Source organism: Saccostrea cucullata, unplaced genomic scaffold (genome assembly GCF_032062105.1).
Source record: "Saccostrea cucullata isolate Sc308-1 unplaced genomic scaffold, CSIRO_AGI_Scuc_v1 ctg7555, whole genome shotgun sequence".
Taxonomy (NCBI): domain Eukaryota; kingdom Metazoa; phylum Mollusca; class Bivalvia; order Ostreida; family Ostreidae; genus Saccostrea; species Saccostrea cuccullata.
In genome coordinates this window covers 27,013-34,081 of record NW_026935415.1, presented here as the reverse complement: position 1 = coordinate 34,081, position 7,069 = coordinate 27,013, and positions in this window count along the sequence as shown.

Below are 7,069 nucleotides of genomic sequence, written 5' to 3'. Positions count from 1 at the left end.
TGTTGATTTAAAAATTACATCAGTGGTATTTCTTCTAAATGAAAACGAGGCGACATTATTTGAGCCCTTATATTGAGAATGGGTGAAAAACTTAACTGACATGTCTCCCCGACACAATCATGCTTTCTGAAATTATCCAGGAATACCTTAAGGCGGTACCGTTTGTTCGTGTGTTGTTTTAACGTCCTTCTTGAGAATTTTTTAATTAAATGGAGACGCCACCACTTTCCGGGGCTTCAAAGTTTGTCCTTTACTCAGCACTCTGGGCCATTGAGCACGGAGGGATCTTTTTCGTGCCAGCACCCACTGCGACACGGGACCTCGGTTTGTACGGTCTCATCCGATCAAGTAGGTGAAACTCTTAAGTCAGGGTCAATGGACCAAAAGTGTTGCTATCCTAAGAAATGTATTAACGAGGAGTACGTATATGAAGTAAAAAGTTCCCTAACTTTTAGTTATCTACAATGTTAGAGTCCTTTTATATAAAAGATGGTCAATATCTACAGTCAAGGTTAAAAGGTCAAGTAGTTGGTATCAAATTGAAGGTCTTATATAAAAAAATACGTTTGTGAAGTATGAAAGTCCAAGCATTAAGCGGTCAAAAATTATCGCCCGAGTAAAAGTTTGGTATTTTGTTTAAAAGTGTGTCAAACTCCACGTTTGAGCCAAAAGATCAAATTTGGTGAAACCCAAAGAAAGGTTTTGTCAGAAGAAATACACTTGTGAAACCTGAAAGTCATAGCCCCACTCAGTCAAAAGTTATGGGCAGCGTTAAAGTGTATCGAACAAAAAGACACTGTAAGACGGACGGACATGGTAAAAGCATTAAACCTCCGAATCTTTGATTATGGGGGCATAAAAGAACTATGTAAATATCTTCTTCTCACAAACAGCAAAGTCATTATCAATCACATCCTTATATTATTTATACCAAGTTGGGTCAATTCATTAAAATAAAGGGTAGGTTTTGCCACACCAGCAGATCAAGGTTTTTTATAGGGATGCACAGAAAACTCTCTAGAATTTTTTTTTCAGGTTGTTAAGAAGAATCCTTAAAGTACATATTTGATAAAGCTTATTCAAATAATGACCCCCCTCCCCCGGGATAGGGTGTGTTAGAAAGGAAAAGCAGTATATTATTCAGTTTCAAGTTTTGGCTTTTATTCGGCACTCAGAGCCTTTAAGCAGTGAGGGTTCTTTATGGTGCCAAAGCCTGTCGAGACAAGGGTTTCAAATTTTTACGTCTCATCGAAAGGACCATCAACCTTCACTTCAAAGTGCCGAGCGCATGGAAAAGGAACAGTTGCTGCCTTTTATTCTATCGACCTAAGTCAGTCAGGGCCCAGGATTCGAACTCACGACCTTTCAATGTAAATTTTTACCACTGTTGAGTGATAACAATTTTTCCAATGAATTTTTTTATGATTAAGTAAAGTCTTGAAAAGTACGCAATTTTTTTTCTAGGTCCTGTGTGAAAAATGAAAGTTGCATTTTAAAGGATATGATTCCGTAGCGACCAAATATGGCCCTTTATTTGATGTAAGATTCAGAACACAGTTAAAACTGTGATAATTTGTAGTTAAGAACTGAAAATAATGCTTGTTTTGAAAACAGCACTAATCTTGAATCAACGCTTACAGAAAGGTCACGAGAGGACGCAGAAGTGGGGCATTTTCTCGAATTTCCTCAATTCTAAAATTTTGTCAATTTGAGATTCTTTTCACTTGGGGAAACATAGATAACAAACTTGCCTATCTGAAATTTTTACACACAAGATGCATCTAGTTGTAGTGTATGTAATATATTAATTTGGTAGATAAACAAGCCTTTGCTGTATTTTTTTTTCTGAAACAAAATGTGCCATGAAATCGAAGGAAATTTGCAGAAAATGAGAAAATTCGGAAATTGACATATTTTCTGATCTTCCTGTGACCTCTGGGTACCGAAGTTGTTTTTCAATAGATAAATAATTGCATCATTCGAAACGACACCCAAAACCAGGGGTCTTCCCTTATCTTGTACTTTTTGTAAACTCTATTCAAATTTTAAAATATTTTAAAATATACATGTTTTCATACATAATTTTTTAATCTTTGCTTAAACATTTCCATTCTGGAAAGAAAAAAGGGGTCTTAAACACGAAGAATAAAAGCTCCGCTTAGTCACTCTATGGCATGGTATTGTCACTAAAAAAATTAAAAACCCAATTTTATAACTGCTTTAAAAAATAAAGGACATATTTAGTTGGTAATATTTAAGGATGAAAAAATAAATGACAATTATTTTTTTAAAATCAATGTCCTTCTTCTTTATCAATTCAAATATTTGAGGAAAATTACACTCAATTTTAAAAATTACATTCAATTTAAAAAAGAAAATGGGGGAGCCTCGGGTATCCTAGATTTAAAGGAAGGAAACAACTCGCCAAGTGTCAGTGTATGTTTAATAGATAATATAATGACCGAAGATTACAGAAAATACACAATAATATGATATCAATATTATTTTAATATATTGATAGTTTATTAGATATAAAAAAAATGTCACAGTGTCTTATTTTTGTTTTGTTGTTGTTGTTGTTGTTAGAATTAATCGAACACTTTATTCGGCACAAAACACATTGATTGTGTGCGTCATAGGACGAAAAAATTCTGGAAAGTTTTTTTTTTCCTTTTTTCCGTGAAATCATGTTCGAGACCAGGCCAGTTTAAAATACTTCTCCCATCATTTTGCAAGGTTCTGTCACGGCAATGATATCCTACATTACTGTGTAACAAATGAAAAGATGTTTCCTTCAAAGAAGCTGGTGATTCTAATTGATGGACATTTCATATGTCATTTATATTGCTGACAACATAATTATAACAATTACATTGTACATGTATGATACATTTACATGAAGATATTTTTATGTTCAATTTATTACAATGTCCCTAAATTTCAAATAGACGATTGTCGATATATTTTAGATATTCTTAACAAGCTATTAATGCATCTTGTTCTTCACACATAACTAATTTACATTGTTTTACTTGTATCAATAATACTTATATGTCCATGAACCTTATATCAAACCGTATTCATACCAAATTAACAGTTATGATACTAGAACCAAGTATTTAAAATTGCATTGGTGAAAAGAAAAAAAACAGATTTTCCTTCAATACATCTATCTTTTTAGCTCAGATATTTATATATGGACACAAGCTTTGAATTAATCTATAAGTTACTCAAGCCCTAAATCATCTCGAATTATGGATTATTTTTACAAAGAAGGATAAATAAATGAATTTGCTGTATGAAGGACTATATTGGTTAATATATGTTTTAGATATTAAGTAATCAAGGGAATGTAAAAATCTAAAAGCTACATTTGCTATATCACTTAGTATGTTGTTTCCAAAAATTATCGATATACTTAATATTATACATTTATTGACTGTGGTCAAGAGCAACCTGCGTTTTGTCGGACCAAACAGTTTGATTAAAAAGTCGACAAAACGCATCTTGCTCGATAACACAGTCAATAAATGTTTCGTTTTACCTTTTACTTTTGACAGATTATAATGTAAATATAGTGAACCCGCACTTCAGTTCTGTCGAACTTCAACAAAATATAGAGCTCTGACTCCGCCCTGTCTGTGACGTAAGAGGTCCAACATCTCATCGATAGATCTAACATCTCAGTCTGCGATCAAACATAGAATTTTGTTATAACCGCTCAGTAAAACATTGGAATGTTAGACCTTTTTAGTATAGAATTATGTATAGGATGCAATTTCTAAAGGTAAAACAAAAAAAACTTTTTACAATTAAGTGTAGAGTCAATTTCAAGACATTTTTACATCTTACCTAATGTGACAATACAAAAAAAGAGTTATTGTATTTCTAAAACTCAACGATGGTTTTAACAAGCAAACATAAAGACAAGAGTGTAACAACTAATATGTTTCCTCCTCCTAAAGGTGAACTATTGGTTTCCTTTTCGGGACATCCCAGGGCTGAAGCTGACAGACTGGCCAGTTGAGTTCCAGTTAATTTTGCAGGAGTAGAGCATTGTGTTTTCTGTTCTTCGAGAAATGAACAAATGTGTTTGGTTGAAAGTTTTGAGAAGAAGATGAAAATGTGAAAAGTTTACGACAACAACGATACGTCCAGATTTGATGAAATCGACTAGGCTCAGCAACTCGCAATCGCAATGTAAAGGGTTATCATGTATTCGCCTTGATAAAAATAATGAAAATATGTATCGGAATTCAAAAATACAATTTCTTTTTTTTATATAAAACTTTCCACAAACAAATTAATTGAAATTGTCATAAATGTAAGACCCAAAAGTGCGATATACGAGGGCTGTTCAATAGATAATGTCCTGAACTGTATGACATAAAAAACAGATATCATATGGCATTAAGATTTGACTTTCTCTCATTATTGAATCTTTAATGAATTTAAAACAGTTTATGTGACCACTGTTCATCACATAGTTTCAAAATGAGAAGATGAAAAACAAGGGTTATTCAAGACACTGCATTATAATGTATGGTAAAGAATCAGTAAACTAAAGTGAAAATAAAAGCTTCATTAAAGCTGCTGTAAAACTTGTAAAAAAAATCCCAAAGAAATATTCACTGGAATATGTAACATTTACAGCAACCAATGCCTGTTTTATTGACAATTGACCAGGTGGATTTCAATGACAAAAAAATATATAATGGGCATCAAAAATGGTTACATGTACCGTCCTTGCCAACAAATATTATGACAACTTATGTACTGTTTGCCAAATTTCAACAAATAATATTTGATGTATAATTGACTTTAAGACACATAGCAAATTTGATAGACATCATTTTGGGAGTAGTTTACACTGTTTTTATGAAAAGTTTGACAGTAAAAACTCAATACTCAAAGGTCACCCTATATTTTGAAAAATGAGTGAAAACGACAGCATATAAGATTGATTGATCTTAACAATTATTTTAAAATATCAGTAATTATAGTTACATGTATCCATGTTTGCTTGATATTCAAAACAGATAATGGAACTTGAATCTATTGCTTAAAATCCTCAAAATAAAATTTATCATAGGATGTATTTGATAACAAGAGGCCCACGGGCCTTATAGGTCACCTGAGTACAGATGGAAAATTTGTTATTTCTCTTTTTAAACTCCAAAAGCGCAACAACTTTCAAACAATTAAATTTGTTTAAACCAGAGGCCATGAAATTCGCAATTCACAATTTTGAAAGAGGCACCATTGTTTATCATAATTATAGATTTAGCATGCTTACTCTGTTTACTTAATACCCATAAGTAGATCAGAGTAACATTAATAGAAAATGCACTTCCACTTTATAACCAGTTGTGTACCTCATCCCAAAGGAACCATTTATCCTGGGGCCATATATTTCAAAATTTTGCAAATTTTATCATAAAATTGTTGATTAATACCAAAGAGCAGATTTCAAAGCATTAATTTATTTTCAGACTTTGTAGCCCCCCCCCATTCACCTCAACCCAGGGAGGGGGCATAAAAAATAACCGTTTTGCTAGATGCACCTTTCTTCATTATAAATATATATACTTGGATCATGGGCAAAATACCCAGGAGCAAAGGAAAGATTTTCAAAGAATTAATGTATTTTCACTACATAATCAGAAGAGCCCCGTCCTAACACCAGAACCCATGACCCTTGGGCCATAAAATTCACAATTTGGGAAGAGGCACTCTTACTCATAATAAGTATGTACTAAGTTTATTTAATACTCAGGAGCAGAGATTTTTAAAGAATTAGCGCATTTTCACTATATGATCAATACAGCCCCACCCTAACACCAGAACCCTGACCCTGGGGCCATAAAATTCAAAACTTTGGAAGAGGCACTCTTCATCAACATAACTATGTGCTTGACTAGTTTATTTTATACCCAGGAGCAGAAAAGATTTTCAAAGAATTAATGCATTTTCACCATATATTCAATAGGGCCCCAACCTAACACCAGAACACCTAAACCTGGGGCCAAAAAATTCACAATTTTGAAAGAGGTGCTCATTATAACTATGTACTTAGTTAGTTTATTTAATATAGAAGTAGAGAAGAATATTTTCAAAGAATAAATGCATTTTCACTATATAACCAGTCGAGCCCCACCCTAACACCAGAACCTCTGACCCTGGGGTCATAAAATTCAAACTTTTGGAAGAGGCACTCATAACTATGTGCTTGGTTAGTTTATTTAATACCTAGGAGCAGAGAAAAAAGATTTTCAAAGAAATCATACATTTTCACTATATGATCAATAGAGCCCTACCCTAGCACTAGAACCCCTGACCTTCGGGCCATGAATTTCACAATTTTTGTAGAGGACTCAATGCTCATTATATTCATGCCAACAGTTTGCCTGCTTGATGTCCAGTAGTATAGAAGAAAATTTTTAAAGATTGCACTAATTTTTGTGGTTTGGCCCCACCCCTCAGGCCCCAGGGGGGCGGGGACCATGAAATTCATGATTTGTGTTCCCCATTACCCATAAATGCTTTGTTCCAAAATTGGTTGAAATTGGTACAGCGGTTTCAGAAAAGAAGCTGAAAATGTTCAAATGTTAACACACGCCGCACGACACACAACACACGACGCACGACAACGGACTAAAACGGATAGCAATAGGTCACCTGAGTAACTCAGGTGACCTAAAAAAGCGAAGGTCTGACAAGAACAAAGAATTGCAAGAGCACAAAGACAGATTGATATTCAATTAGTGGTATGGATGTTCAAACTCGAATTCAGGGAGACATTTTTTGGAGGAGTCTAGAAAGCAAATTTTTGGCAAAAAAAAAGAAAAAAATTTTAGAGGAAGGATCCAGAATCAGGAATCCACTACATTTAATTTCCTCATGACAGCCACAACCCACACGCCCTGAAGAGTAAAGAGGTTTTCGGGAAAATCAGAAACAGAAAGTTAATATTTTTTCACGTTAACAATATTCGCCATATCTTTGACCTTTTGACTTGTTTCTATTTCCAAAATTAAAAAACAACACTTTTCAGAGGTAAGAAACAAGT